At 38.7% G+C, this 15,000-nt stretch overlaps 13 non-coding genes across 13 annotated transcripts; all 13 read right to left on the bottom strand.

Annotated features, from left to right (window-relative positions):
* Window positions 1–535: 535 nt before the first annotated feature.
* On the bottom strand, window positions 536–606 carry TRNAG-GCC (transfer RNA glycine (anticodon GCC)). Its single transcript has one exon. It is a non-coding gene; the product is annotated as a tRNA-Gly (tRNA).
* Window positions 607–1,194: 588 nt separating this feature from the next.
* On the bottom strand, window positions 1,195–1,265 carry TRNAG-GCC (transfer RNA glycine (anticodon GCC)). The gene has a single exon. It is a non-coding gene; the product is annotated as a tRNA-Gly (tRNA).
* Window positions 1,266–1,758: 493 nt separating this feature from the next.
* On the bottom strand, window positions 1,759–1,829 carry TRNAG-GCC (transfer RNA glycine (anticodon GCC)). The gene has a single exon. It is a non-coding gene; the product is annotated as a tRNA-Gly (tRNA).
* A 735-nt stretch (window positions 1,830–2,564) lies between these two features.
* Window positions 2,565–2,635, bottom strand: TRNAG-GCC (transfer RNA glycine (anticodon GCC)). The gene has a single exon. It is a non-coding gene; the product is annotated as a tRNA-Gly (tRNA).
* Window positions 2,636–3,223: 588 nt separating this feature from the next.
* On the bottom strand, window positions 3,224–3,294 carry TRNAG-GCC (transfer RNA glycine (anticodon GCC)). Its single transcript has one exon. It is a non-coding gene; the product is annotated as a tRNA-Gly (tRNA).
* A 493-nt stretch (window positions 3,295–3,787) lies between these two features.
* Window positions 3,788–3,858, bottom strand: TRNAG-GCC (transfer RNA glycine (anticodon GCC)). The gene has a single exon. It is a non-coding gene; the product is annotated as a tRNA-Gly (tRNA).
* A 735-nt stretch (window positions 3,859–4,593) lies between these two features.
* TRNAG-GCC (transfer RNA glycine (anticodon GCC)) lies at window positions 4,594–4,664 on the bottom strand. The gene has a single exon. It is a non-coding gene; the product is annotated as a tRNA-Gly (tRNA).
* A 1,297-nt stretch (window positions 4,665–5,961) lies between these two features.
* On the bottom strand, window positions 5,962–6,032 carry TRNAG-GCC (transfer RNA glycine (anticodon GCC)). Its single transcript has one exon. It is a non-coding gene; the product is annotated as a tRNA-Gly (tRNA).
* A 588-nt stretch (window positions 6,033–6,620) lies between these two features.
* Window positions 6,621–6,691, bottom strand: TRNAG-GCC (transfer RNA glycine (anticodon GCC)). The gene has a single exon. It is a non-coding gene; the product is annotated as a tRNA-Gly (tRNA).
* A 185-nt stretch (window positions 6,692–6,876) lies between these two features.
* TRNAG-GCC (transfer RNA glycine (anticodon GCC)) lies at window positions 6,877–6,947 on the bottom strand. Its single transcript has one exon. It is a non-coding gene; the product is annotated as a tRNA-Gly (tRNA).
* Window positions 6,948–7,455: 508 nt separating this feature from the next.
* TRNAG-GCC (transfer RNA glycine (anticodon GCC)) lies at window positions 7,456–7,526 on the bottom strand. The gene has a single exon. It is a non-coding gene; the product is annotated as a tRNA-Gly (tRNA).
* A 1,852-nt stretch (window positions 7,527–9,378) lies between these two features.
* TRNAG-GCC (transfer RNA glycine (anticodon GCC)) lies at window positions 9,379–9,449 on the bottom strand. The gene has a single exon. It is a non-coding gene; the product is annotated as a tRNA-Gly (tRNA).
* A 1,072-nt stretch (window positions 9,450–10,521) lies between these two features.
* On the bottom strand, window positions 10,522–10,592 carry TRNAG-GCC (transfer RNA glycine (anticodon GCC)). Its single transcript has one exon. It is a non-coding gene; the product is annotated as a tRNA-Gly (tRNA).
* Window positions 10,593–15,000: the final 4,408 nt, after the last annotated feature.

Raw genomic sequence — 15,000 nt, forward strand, 5'->3', positions numbered from 1 at the left:
TAATTAATCTTTGGGATGCACCATTCGAGAATCGAACTCGGGTCTGTACCGTGGCAGGGTACTATTCTACCACTAGACCACTGGTGCTTCTAAATTTAGTCATATCCATAACTTACTCGTATTTTGGTCATGCAGTTCTTCCGAAGCCCTTAACTTTTCGTTCACCTCTCGATTTAAAAAAATAAAAACAGAAAATCTCGATAGTGCAACCCTAGTTTTAAAATTATGCGCACTAATATCATCATAGCTAATCTTCGGGATGCACCAGCCGAGAATCAAACTCGGCCGTGGCAGGGTACTATTCTACCACTAGACCACTGGTGCTTCTAAATTTAGTCATATCCATAATTTACTCGTATTTTGGTCATGTAGTTCTTCCGAAGCCCTTAACTTTTCGTTCACCTCTCGATTTAAAAAAATGAAAATAGAAAATCTCGATAGTGCTACACGTGTCATGTTTAAATTTAACTGATATTGTGGAAAACCCTAAGTTTCAAATTATGCGCAATAATATCATCATAGCTAATCTTCGAGATGCACCAGCCGAGAATCGAACTCGGGTCTGTACCGTGGCAGGGTACTATTCTACCACTAGACCACTGGTGCTTCTAAATTTAGTCCTATCCGTAACTTACTCGTATTTTGGTCATGCAGTTCTTCCGAAGCCCTTAACTTTTCGTTCACCTCTCGATTTAAAAAAATGAAAACAGAAAATCTCGATAGTGCTACACATGTCATGTTTAAATTTAACTGATATTGTGGCAAACCCTAGTTTATAAATTATGCGCACTAATATCATCATCCCTAATCTTCGGGATCCACCAGTCGAGAATCGAACTCGGGTCTGTACCGTGGAAGGGTACTATTCTACCACTAGACCACTGGTGCTTCTAAATTTAGTCATATCCATAACTTACTCGTATTTTGGTCATGCAGTTCTTCCGAAGCCCTTAACTCGGGTCTGTACCGTGGGTGGCAGGGTACTATTCTACCACTAGACCACTGGTGCTTCTAAATTTAGTCATATCCATAACTTACTCGTATTTTGGTCATGCAGTTCTTCCGAAGCCCTTAACTTTTCGTTTACCTCTCGATTTAAAAAAATGAAAACAGAAAATCTCGATAGTGCTACACGTGTCATGTTTAAATTTAACTAATTATGCGCACTAATATAATCATCCCTAATCTTCGGGATGCACCAGCCGAGAATCGAACTCGGGTCTGTACCGTGGCAGGGTACTATTCTACCACTAGACCACTGGTGCTTCTAAATTCAGTCATATCCATAACTTACTCGTATTTTGGTCATGTAGTTCTTCCGAAGCCCTTAACTTTTCGTTCACCTCTCGATTTAAAAAAATGAAAACAGAAAATCTCGATAGTGCTACACGTGTCATGTTTAAATTTAACTGATATTGTGGCAAACCCTAGCTTTCAAATTATGCGCACTAATATCATCATAGCTAATTATCGGGATCTACCAGCCGAGAATCGAACTCAGGTCTGTACCGTGGCAGGGTACTATTCTACCACTAGACCACTGGTGCTTCTAAATTCAGTCATATCCATAACCTACTCGTATTTTTGTCATGTAGTTCTTCCGAAGCCATTAACTTTTCGTTCACCTCTCGATTTAAAAAAATGAAAACAGAAAATCTCGATAGTGCTACACGTGTCATGTTTAAATTTAACTAATATTGTGCCAAACCCTAGTTTTCAAATTATGCGCACTAATATAATCATAGCTAATCTTTGGGATGCACCAGCCGAGAATCGAACTCGGGTCTGTACCGTGGCAGGGTACTATTCTACCACTAGACCACTGGTGCTTCTAAATTTAGTCATATCCATAACTTACTCGTATTTTGGTCATGCTGTTCTTCCAAAGCCCTTAACTTAACTTTTCGTTCACCTCTCGATTTAAAAAAATGAAAACAGAAAATCTCGATAGTGCTACACGTGTCATGTTTAAATTTAACTAATATTGTGGCAAACCCTAGTTTTCAAATTATGCGCACTAATATAATCATAATTAATCTTTGGGATGCACCATCCGAGAATCGAACTCTGGTCTGTACCGTGGCAGGGTACTATTCTACCACTAGACCACTGGTGCTTCTAAATTTAGTCATATCCATAACTTACTCGTATTTTGGTCATGCAGTTCTTCCGAAGCCCTTAACTTTTCGTTCACCTCTCGATTTAAAAAAATAAAAACAGAAAATCTCGATAGTGCAACCCTAGTTTTAAAATTATGCGCACTAATATCATCATAGCTAATCTTCGGGATGCACCAGCCGAGAATCAAACTCGGCCGTGGCAGGGTACTATTCTACCACTAGACCACTGGTGCTTCTAAATTTAGTCATATCCATAATTTACTCGTATTTTGGTCATGTAGTTCTTCCGAAGCCCTTAACTTTTCGTTCACCTCTCGATTTAAAAAAATGAAAATAGAAAATCTCGATAGTGCTACACGTGTCATGTTTAAATTTAACTGATATTGTGGCAAACCCTAAGTTTCAAATTATGCGCAATAATATCATCATAGCTAATCTTCGAGATGCACCAGCCGAGAATCGAACTCGGGTCTGTACCGTGGCAGGGTACTATTCTACCACTAGACCACTGGTGCTTCTAAATTTAGTCCTATCCGTAACTTACTCGTATTTTGGTCATGCAGTTCTTCCGAAGCCCTTAACTTTTCGTTTACCTCTCGATTTAAAAAAATGAAAACAGAAAATCTCGATAGTGCTACACATGTCATGTTTAAATTTAACTGATATTGTGGCAAACCCTAGTTTATAAATTATGCGCACTAATATCATCATCCCTAATCTTCGGGATCCACCAGTCGAGAATCGAACTCGGGTCTGTACCGTGGAAGGGTACTATTCTACCACTAGACCACTGGTGCTTCTAAATTTAGTCATATCCATAACTTACTCGTATTTTGGTCATGCAGTTCTTCCGAAGCCCTTAACTCGGGTCTGTACCGTGGGTGGCAGGGTACTATTCTACCACTAGACCACTGGTGCTTCTAAATTTAGTCATATCCATAACTTACTCGTATTTTGGTCATGCAGTTCTTCCGAAGCCCTTAACTTTTCGTTTACCTCTCGATTTAAAAAAATGAAAACAGAAAATCTCGATAGTGCTACACGTGTCATGTTTAAATTTAACTAATTATGCGCACTAATATAATCATCCCTAATCTTCGGGATGCACCAGCCGAGAATCGAACTCGGGTCTGTACCGTGGCAGGGTACTATTCTACCACTAGACCACTGGTGCTTCTAAATTCAGTCATATCCATAACTTACTCGTATTTTGGTCATGTAGTTCTTCCGAAGCCCTTAACTTTTCGTTCACCTCTCGATTTAAAAAAATGAAAACAGAAAATCTCGATAGTGCTACACGTGTCATGTTTAAATTTAACTGATATTGTGGCAAACCCTAGCTTTCAAATTATGCGCACTAATATCATCATAGCTAATTATCGGGATCTACCAGCCGAGAATCGAACTCAGGTCTGTACCGTGGCAGGGTACTATTCTACCACTAGACCACTGGTGCTTCTAAATTCAGTCATATCCATAACCTACTCGTATTTTTGTCATGTAGTTCTTCCGAAGCCATTAACTTTTCGTTCACCTCTCGATTTAAAAAAATGAAAACAGAAAATCTCGATAGTGCTACACGTGTCATGTTTAAATTTAACTAATATTGTGCCAAACCCTAGTTTTCAAATTATGCGCACTAATATAATCATAGCTAATCTTTGGGATGCACCAGCCGAGAATCGAACTCGGGTCTGTACCGTGGCAGGGTACTATTCTACCACTAGACCACTGGTGCTTCTAAATTTAGTCATATCCATAACTTACTCGTATTTTGGTCATGCTGTTCTTCCAAAGCCCTTAACTTAACTTTTCGTTCACCTCTCGATTTAAAAAAATGAAAACAGAAAATCTCGATAGTGCTACACGTGTCATGTTTAAATTTAACTAATATTGTGGCAAACCCTAGTTTTCAAATTATGCGCACTAATATAATCATAGTTAATCTTTGGGATGCACCATCCGAGAATCGAACTCGGGTCTGTACCGTGGCAGGGTACTATTCTACCACTAGACCACTGGTGCTTCTAAATTTAGTCATATCCATAACTTACTCGTATTTTGGTCATGCAGTTCTTCCGAAGCCCTTAACTTTTCGTTCACCTCTCGATTTAAAAAAATAAAAACAGAAAATCTCGATAGTGCAACCCTAGTTTTAAAATTATGCGCACTAATATCATCATAGCTAATCTTCGGGATGCACCAGCCGAGAATCAAACTCGGCCGTGGCAGGGTACTATTCTACCACTAGACCACTGGTGCTTCTAAATTTAGTCATATCCATAACTTACTCGTATTTTGGTCATGTAGTTCTTCCGAAGCCCTTAACTTTTCGTTCACCTCTCGATTTAAAAAAATGAAAATAGAAAATCTCGATAGTGCTACACGTGTCATGTTTAAATTTAACTGATATTGTGGCAAACCCTAAGTTTCAAATTATGCGCAATAATATCATCATAGCTAATCTTCGAGATGCACCAGCCGAGAATCGAACTCGGGTCTGTACCGTGGCAGGGTACTATTCTACCACTAGACCACTGGTGCTTCTAAATTTAGTCCTATCCGTAACTTACTCGTATTTTGGTCATGCAGTTCTTCCGAAGCCCTTAACTTTTCGTTCACCTCTCGATTTAAAAAAATGAAAACAGAAAATCTCGATAGTTCTACACGTGTCATGTTTAAATTTAACTGATATTGTGGCAAACCCAAGTTTTCAAATTATGCGCAGTAATATCATCATAGCTAATCTTTGGTATGCACCAACCGAGAATCGAACTCGGGTCGGTACCGTGGCAGGTTACTATTCTACCACTAGACCACTGGTGCTTCTAAATTTAGTCATATCCGTAACTTACTCGTATTTGGGTCATGCAGTTCTTCCGAAGCCCTTAACTTTTCGTTCACCTCTCGATTTAAAAAAATGAAAACAGAAAATCTTGATAGTGCTACACGTGTTGTGGCAAACCCTAGTTTTCAAATTATGCACGCACTAATATCATCATAGCTAATCTTCGCGGTCCACCAGTCGAGAATCGAACTCGGGTCTGTACCGTGGCAGGGTACTATTCTACCACTAGACCACTGGTGCTTCTAAATTTAGTCATATCAATAACTTACTCGTATTTTGGTCATGCAGTTCTTCCGAAGCCCTTAACTTTTCGTTCACCTCTCGATTTAAAAAAATGAAAACAGAAAATCTCGATAGTGCTACACGTGTCATCTATAAATTTAACTGATATTGTGGCAAACCCTAAGTTTCAAATTATGCGCACTAATATCATCATAGCTAATCTTCGAGATGCACCAGCCGAGAATTGAACTCGGGTCTGTACCGTGGCAGGGTACTATTCTACCAATAGACCACTAGTGCTTCTAAATTTAGTCATATCCATAACTTACTCGTATTTTGGTCATGCAGTTCTTCCGAAGCCCTTAACTTTTCGTTCACCTCTCGATTTAAAAAAATGAAAAAAGAAAATCTCGATAGTGCTACACGTGTCATGTTTAAATTTAACTGATAAATTATGCGCACTAATATCATCATAGCTAATCATCGGGATCCACCAGCCGAGAATCGAACTCAGGTCTGTACCGTGGCAGGGTACTATTCTACCACTAGACCACTGGTGCTTCTAAATTTAGTCATATCCATAACTTACTCGTATTTTGGTCATGTAGTTCTTCCGAAGCCCTTAACTTTTCGTTCACCTCTCGATTTAAAAAAATGAAAACAGAAAATCTCGATAGTGCTACACGTGTCATGTTTAAATTTAACTAATATTGTGGCAAACCCTAGTTTTCAAATTATGCGCACTAATATAATCATAGCTAATCTTTGGGATGCACCAGCCGAGAATCGAACTCGGGTCTGTACCGTGGCAGGGTACTATTCTACCACTAGACCACTGGTGCTTCTAAATTTAGTCATATCCGTAACTTACTCGTATTTTGGTCATGCAATTCTTCCGAAGCCCTTAACTTTTCGTTCACCTCTCGATTTAAAAAAATGAAAACAGAAAATCTCGATAGTGCTACACATGTCATGTTTAAATTTAACTGATATTGTGGCAAACCCTAGTTTATAAATTATGCGCACTAATATCATCATCCCTAATCTTCGGGATCCACCAGTCGAGAATCGAACTCGGGTCTGTACCGTGGAAGGGTACTATTCTACCACTAGACCACTGGTGCTTCTAAATTTAGTCATATCCATAACTTACTCGTATTTTGGTCATGCAGTTCTTCCGAAGCCCTTAACTCGGGTCTGTACCGTGGGTGGCAGGGTACTATTCTACCACTAGACCACTGGTGCTTCTAAATTTAGTCATATCCATAACTTACTCGTATTTTTGTCATGCAGTTCTTCCGAAGCCCTTAACTTTTCGTTTACCTCTCGATTTAAAAAAATGAAAACAGAAAATCTCGATAGTGCTACACGTGTCATGTTTAAATTTAACTAATTATGCGCACTAATATAATCATCCCTAATCTTCGGGATGCACCAGCCGAGAATCGAACTCGGGTCTGTACCGTGGCAGGGTACTATTCTACCACTAGACCACTGGTGCTTCTAAATTCAGTCATATCCATAACTTACTCGTATTTTGGTCATGTAGTTCTTCCGAAGCCCTTAACTTTTCGTTCACCTCTCGATTTAAAAAAATGAAAACAGAAAATCTCGATAGTGCTACACGTGTCATGTTTAAATTTAACTAATTATGCGCACTAATATAATCATCCCTAATCTTCGGGATGCACCAGCCGAGAATCGAACTCGGGTCTGTACCGTGGCAGGGTACTATTCTACCACTAGACCACTGGTGCTTCTAAATTCAGTCATATCCATAACTTACTCGTATTTTGGTCATGCAGTTCTTCCGAAGCCCTTAACTTTTCGTTCACCTCTCGATTTAAAAAAATAAAAACAGAAAATCTCGATAGTGCAACCCTAGTTTTAAAATTATGCGCACTAATATCATCATAGCTAATCTTCGGGATGCACCAGCCGAGAATCAAACTCGGCCGTGGCAGGGTACTATTCTACCACTAGACCACTGGTGCTTCTAAATTTAGTCATATCCATAACTTACTCGTATTTTGGTCATGTAGTTCTTCCGAAGCCCTTAACTTTTCGTTCACCTCTCGATTTAAAAAAATGAAAATAGAAAATCTCGATAGTGCTACACGTGTCATGTTCACCTCTCGATTTAAAAAAATGAAAATAGAAAATCTCGATAGTGCTACACGTGTCATGTTTAAATTTAACTGATATTGTGGCAAACCCTAAGTTTCAAATTATGCGCAATAATATCATCATAGCTAATCTTCGAGATGCACCAGCCGAGAATCGAACTCGGGTCTGTACCGTGGCAGGGTACTATTCTACCACTAGACCACTGGTGCTTCTAAATTTAGTCCTATCCGTAACTTACTCGTATTTTGGTCATGCAGTTCTTCCGAAGCCCTTAACTTTTCGTTCACCTCTCGATTTAAAAAAATGAAAACAGAAAATCTCGATAGTGCTACACGTGTCATGTTTAAATTTAACTAATATTGTGGCAAACCCTAGTTTTAAAATTATGCGCACTAATATAATCATAGTTAATCTTTGGGATGCACCATCCGAGAATCGAACTCGGGTCTGTACCGTGGCAGGGTACTATTCTACCACTAGACCACTGGTGCTTCTAAATTTAGTCATATCCATAACTTACTCGTATTTTGGTCATGCAGTTCTTCCGAAGCCCTTAACTTTTCGTTCACCTCTCGATTTAAAAAAATAAAAACAGAAAATCTCGATAGTGCAACCCTAGTTTTAAAATTATGCGCACTAATATCATCATAGCTAATCTTCGGGATGCACCAGCCGAGAATCAAACTCGGCCGTGGCAGGGTACTATTCTACCACTAGACCACTGGTGCTTCTAAATTTAGTCATATCCATAACTTACTCGTATTTTGGTCATGTAGTTCTTCCGAAGCCCTTAACTTTTCGTTCACCTCTCGATTTAAAAAAATGAAAATAGAAAATCTCGATAGTGCTACACGTGTCATGTTCACCTCTCGATTTAAAAAAATGAAAATAGAAAATCTCGATAGTGCTACACGTGTCATGTTTAAATTTAACTAATATTGTGGCAAACCCTAGTTTTAAAATTATGCGCACTAATATAATCATAGTTAATCTTTGGGATGCACCATCCGAGAATCGAACTCGGGTCTGTACCGTGGCAGGGTACTATTCTACCACTAGACCACTGGTGCTTCTAAATTTAGTCATATCCATAACTTACTCGTATTTTGGTCATGCAGTTCTTCCGAAGCCCTTAACTTTTCGTTCACCTCTCGATTTAAAAAAATAAAAACAGAAAATCTCGATAGTGCAACCCTAGTTTTAAAATTATGCGCACTAATATCATCATAGCTAATCTTCGGGATGCACCAGCCGAGAATCAAACTCGGCCGTGGCAGGGTACTATTCTACCACTAGACCACTGGTGCTTCTAAATTTAGTCCTATCCGTAACTTACTCGTATTTTGGTCATGCAGTTCTTCCGAAGCCCTTAACTTTTCGTTCACCTCTCGATTTAAAAAAATGAAAACAGAAAATCTCGATAGTTCTACACGTGTCATGTTTAAATTTAACTGATATTGTTGCAAACCCAAGTTTTCAAATAATGCGCAGTAATATCATCATAGCTAATCTTTGGTATGCACCAACCGAGAATCGAACTCGGGTCGGTACCGTGGCAGGGTACTATTCTACCACTAGACCACTGGTGCTTCTAAATTTAGTCATATCCGTAACTTACTCGTATTTTGGTCATGCAGTTCTTCCGAAGCCCTTAACTTTTCGTTCACCTCTCGATTTAAAAAAATGAAAACAGAAAATCTTGATAGTGCTACACGTGTTGTGGCAAACCCTAGTTTTCAAATTATGCACGCACTAATATCATCATAGCTAATCTTCGCGGTCCACCAGTCGAGAATCGAACTCGGGTCTGTACCGTGGCAGGGTTCTATTCTACCACTAGACCACTGGTGCTTCTAAATTTACTCATATCAATAACTTACTCGTATTTTGGTCATGCAGTTCTTCCGAAGCCCTTAACTTTTCGTTCACCTCTCGATTTAAAAAAATGAAACAGAAAATCTCGATAGTGCTACACGTGTCATCTATAAATTTAACTGATATTGTGGCAAACCCTAAGTTTCAAATTATGCGCACTAATATCATCATAGCTAATCTTTGGGATGCACCAGCCGAGAATCGAACTCGGGTCTGTACCGTGGCAGGGTACTATTCTACCACTAGACCACTGGTGCTTCTAAATTTAGTCATATCCGTAACTTACTCGTATTTTGGTCATGCAATTCTTCCGAAGCCCTTAACTTTTCGTTCACCTCTCGATTTAAAAAAATGAAAACAGAAAATCTCGATAGTGCTACACATGTCATGTTTAAATTTTACTGATATTGTGGCAAAACCTAGTTTATAAATTATGCGCACTAATATCATCATCCCTAATCTTCGGGATCCACCAGTCGAGAATCGAACTCGGGTCTATACCGTGGCAGGGTACTATTCTACCACTAGACCACTGGTGCTTCTAAATTCAGTCATATCCATAACTTACTCGTATTTTGGTCATGTAGTTCTTCCGAAGCCCTTAACTTTTCGTTCACCTCTCGATTTAAAAAAATGAAAACAGAAAATCTCGATAGTGCTACATGTGCCAAGTTTAAATTTAACTAATATTTTGGCAAACCCTAGTTTTAAAATTATGCGCACTAATATAATCATAGTTAATCTTTGGGATGCACCATCCGAGAATCGAACTCGGGTCTGTACCGTGGCAGGGTACTATTCTACCACTAGACCACTGGTGCTTCTAAATTTAGTCATATCCATAACTTACTCGTATTTTGGTCATGCAGTTCTTCCGAAGCCCTTAACTTTTCGTTCACCTCTCGATTTAAAAAAATAAAAACAGAAAATCTCGATAGTGCAACCCTAGTTTTAAAATTATGCGCACTAATATCATCATAGCTAATCTTCGGGATGCACCAGCCGAGAATCAAACTCGGCCGTGGCAGGGTACTATTCTACCACTAGACCACTGGTGCTTCTAAATTTAGTCATATCCATAACTTACTCGTATTTTGGTCATGTAGTTCTTCCGAAGCCCTTAACTTTTCGTTCACCTCTCGATTTAAAAAAATGAAAATAGAAAATCTCGATAGTGCTACACGTGTCATGTTCACCTCTCGATTTAAAAAAATGAAAATAGAAAATCTCGATAGTGCTACACGTGTCATGTTTAAATTTAACTGATATTGTGGCAAACCCTAAGTTTCAAATTATGCGCAATAATATCATCATAGCTAATCTTCGAGATGCACCAGCCGAGAATCGAACTCGGGTCTGTACCGTGGCAGGGTACTATTCTACCACTAGACCACTGGTGCTTCTAAATTTAGTCCTATCCGTAACTTACTCGTATTTTGGTCATGCAGTTCTTCCGAAGCCCTTAACTTTTCGTTCACCTCTCGATTTAAAAAAATGAAAACAGAAAATCTCGATAGTTCTACACGTGTCATGTTTAAATTTAACTGATATTGTTGCAAACCCAAGTTTTCAAATAATGCGCAGTAATATCATCATAGCTAATCTTTGGTATGCACCAACCGAGAATCGAACTCGGGTCGGTACCGTGGCAGGGTACTATTCTACCACTAGACCACTGGTGCTTCTAAATTTAGTCATATCCGTAACTTACTCGTATTTTGGTCATGCAATTCTTCCGAAGCCCTTAACTTTTCGTTCACCTCTCGATTTAAAAAAATGAAAACAGAAAATCTCGATAGTGCTACACATGTCATGTTTAAATTTTATCCGTAACTTACTCGTATTTTGGTCATGCAATTCTTCCGAAGCCCTTAACTTTTCGTTCACCTCTCGATTTAAAAAAATGAAAACAGAAAATCTCGATAGTGCTACACATGTCATGTTTAAATTTAACTGATATTGTGGCAAAACCTAGTTTATAAATTATGCGCACTAATATCATCATCCCTAATCTTCGGGATCCACCAGTCGAGAATCGAACTCGGGTCTATACCGTGACAGGGTACTATTCTACCACTAGACCACTGGTGCTTCTAAATTCAGTCATATCCATAACTTACTCGTATTTTGGTCATGCAGTTCTTCCGAAGCCCTTAACTTTTCGTTCACCTCTCGATTTAAAAAAATGAAAACAGAAAATCTCGATAGTGCTACACGTGTCATCTATAAATTTAACTGATATTGTGGCAAACCCTAAGTTTCAAATTAAGCGCACTAATATCATCATAGCTAATCTTCAAGATGCACCAGCCGAGAATCGAACTCGGGTCTGTACCGTGGCAGGGTACTATTCTACCAATAGACCACTAGTGCTTCTAAATTTAGTCATATCCATAACTTACTCGTATTTTGGTCATGCAGTTCTTCCGAAGCCCTTAACTTTTCGTTCACCTCTCGATTTAAAAAAATGAAAAAAGAAAATCTCGATAGTGCTACACGTGTCATGTTTAAATTTAACTGATATTGTGGCAAACCCTAGCTTTCAAATTATGCGCACTAATATCATCATAGCTAATCATCGGGATCCACATGCCGAGAATCGAACTCAGGTCTGTACCGTGGCAGGGTACTATTCTACCACTAGACCACTAGTGCTTTTAAATTAAGTCATATCCATAACTTACTCGTATTTTGGTCATGTAGTTCTTCCGAAGCCCTTAACTTTTCGTTCACCTCTCGATTTAAAAAAATGAAAACAGAAAATCTCGATAGTGCTACACGTGTCATGTTTAAATTTAACTGATATTGTGGCAAACCCTAGTTTTCAAATTATGCGCACTAATATCATCATAGCTAATCATCGGGATCCACTAGTCGAGAATCGAACTCGGGTCTGTATAGTGGCAGGGTACTATTCTACCACTAGACCACTTGTGCTTCTAAATTTAGTCATATCCATAACTTACTCGTATTTTGGTCATGCAGTTCTTCCGAAAACCTTAACTTTTTGTTCACCTCTCGATTTAAAAAAATGAAAACAGAAAATCTCGATAGTGCTACACGTGTCATGTTTAAATTTCACTGATATTGTGGCAAACCCTAAGTTTCAAATTATGCACACTAATATCATCATAGCTAATCTTCAGGATGCACCAGCCGAGAATCGAACTCGGGTCTGTACCGTGGCAGGGTACTATTCTACCACTAGACCACTAGTGCTTCTAACTTTAGGCATATCCATAACGTACTAGTATTTCGGTCATGCAGTTCTTCCGAAGCCCTTAACTTTTCGTTCACCTCTCGATTTAAAAAAATGAAAATAGAAAATCTCGATAGTGCTACACGTGTCATCTATAAATTTAACTGATATTGTGGCAAACCCTAAGTTTCAAATTATGCGCAATAATATCATCATAGCTAATCATCGGGATCCACTAGTCGAGAATCGAACTCGGGTGTGTATAGTGGCAGGGTACTATTCTACCAATAGACCACTAGTGCTTCTAAATTTAGTCATATCCATAACTTACTCGTATTTTGGTTATGCAGTTCTTCCGAAGCCCTTAACTTTTCGTTCACCTCTCGATTTAAAAAAATGAAAACAGAAAATCTCGATAGTGCTACACGTGTCATCTATAAATTTAACTGATATTGTGGCAAACCCTAGCTTTCAAATTATGCGCAATAATATCATCATAGCTAATCATCGGGATCCACTAGTCGAGAATCGAACTCGGGTCTGTATAGTGGCATGGTACTATTCTACCAATAGACCACTAGTGCTTCTAAATTTAGTCATATCCATAACTTACTCGTATTTTGGTCATGCAGTTCTTCCGAAGCCCTTAACTTTTCGTTCACCTCTCGAATTAAAAAAAATGAAAACAGAAAATCTCGATAGTGCTACACGTGTCATGTTTAAATTTAACTGATATTGTGGCAAACCCTAGCTTTCAAATTATGCTCACTAATATCATCATTGCTAATAATCGGGATCCACCAGCCGAGAATCGAACTCAGGTCTGTACCGTGGCAGGGTACTATTCTACCACTAGACCACTGGTGCTTCTAAATTTAGTCATATCCATAACTTACTCGTATTTTTGTCATGCAGTTCTTCCGAAGCCCTTAACTTTTCGTTCACCTCTCGATTTAAAAAAATGAAAACAGAAAATCTCGATAGTGCTACACGTGTCATGTTTAAATTTAACTGATATTGTGGCAAACCCTAGTTTTAAAATTATGCGCACTAATATCATCATAGCTAATCGTCGGGATCCACCAGTTGAGAATCGACCTCCAGTCTGTACCGTGGCAGGGTACTATTCTACCACTAGACCACTTGTGCTTCTAAATTTAGTCATATCCATAACTTACTCGTATTTGTGTCATGCAGTTCTTCCGAAGCCCTTAACTTTTCGTTCACCTCTCGATTTAAAAAAATGAAAACAGAAAATCTTGATAGTGCTACACGTGTCATGTTTAAATTTAACTGATATTGTGGCAAACCCTAGTTTTCAAATTATGCGCACTAATATCATCATAGCTAATCATCGGGATCCACTAGTCGAGAATCGAACTCGGGTCTGTATAGTGGCAGGGTACTATTCTACCACTAGACCACTAGTGCTTCTAACTTTAGGCATATCCATAACGTACTCGTATTTCGGTCATGCAGTTTTTCCGAAGCCCTTAACTTTTCGTTCACATCTTGATTTAAAAAAATGAAAACAGAAAATCTCGATAGTGCTACACGTGTCATCTATAAATTTAACTGATATTGTGGCAAACCCTAAGTTTCAAATTATGCGCAATAATATCATCATAGCTTATCATCGGGATCCACTAGTCGAGAATCGAACTCGGGTCTGTATAGTGGCAGGGTACTATTCTACCACTAGACCACTGGTGCTTCTAAATTTAGTCATATCCATAACTTACCCGTATTTTGGTCATGCAGTTCTTCCGAAGCAGTTAACTTTTTGTTCACCTCTCGATTTAAAAAAATGAAAACAGAAAATCTCGATAGTGCACTAATATCATCATAGCTAATCTTCGGGATCGACCAGTCGAGAATCGAACTCGAGTCTGTACCGTGGCAGGGTACTATTCTACCACTAGACCACTAGTGCTTCTAACTTTAGGCATATCCATAACATACTCGTATTTCGGTCATGCAGTTCTTCCGAATCCCATAGCTTTTCGTTCACCTCTCGATTTAAAAAAATAAAAACAGAAAATCTCGATAGTGCTACACGTGTCATCTATAAATTTAACTGATATTGTAGCAAACCCTAAGTTTCAAATTAACGGACTAATATCATCATAGCTAATCTTCGGGATCCACAAGTCGAGAATCGAACTCGGGTCATTACCGTGGCAGGGTACTATTCTACCACTAGACCACTGGTGCTTCTAAATTTAGTCATATCCATAACTTACTCGTATTTTGGTCATGCAGTTCTTCCGAATCCCTTAACTTTTCGTTCACCTCTCGATTTAAAAAAATGAAAACAGAAAATCTCGATAGTGCTACACGTGTCATGTTTAAATTTAACTGATATTGTGGCAAACCCTAGTTTTCAAATTATGCGCACTAATATCATCATAGCTAATCATCGGGATCCACTAGTCGAGAATCGAACTCGGGTCTGTATAGTGGCAGGGTACTATTCTACCACTACACCACTTGTGCTTCTAAATTTAGTCATATCCATAACTTACTCATATTTTGGTCATGCAGTTCTTCCGAAGCCCTTAACTTTTTGTTCACCTCTCGATTTAAAAAAATGAAAACAGAAAATCTCG

The sequence above is a fragment of the Cucurbita pepo genome, chromosome 16 (genome assembly GCF_057944985.1).
Source record: "Cucurbita pepo subsp. pepo isolate OVF chromosome 16, ASM5794498v1, whole genome shotgun sequence".
Lineage (NCBI taxonomy): Eukaryota > Viridiplantae > Streptophyta > Magnoliopsida > Cucurbitales > Cucurbitaceae > Cucurbita > Cucurbita pepo.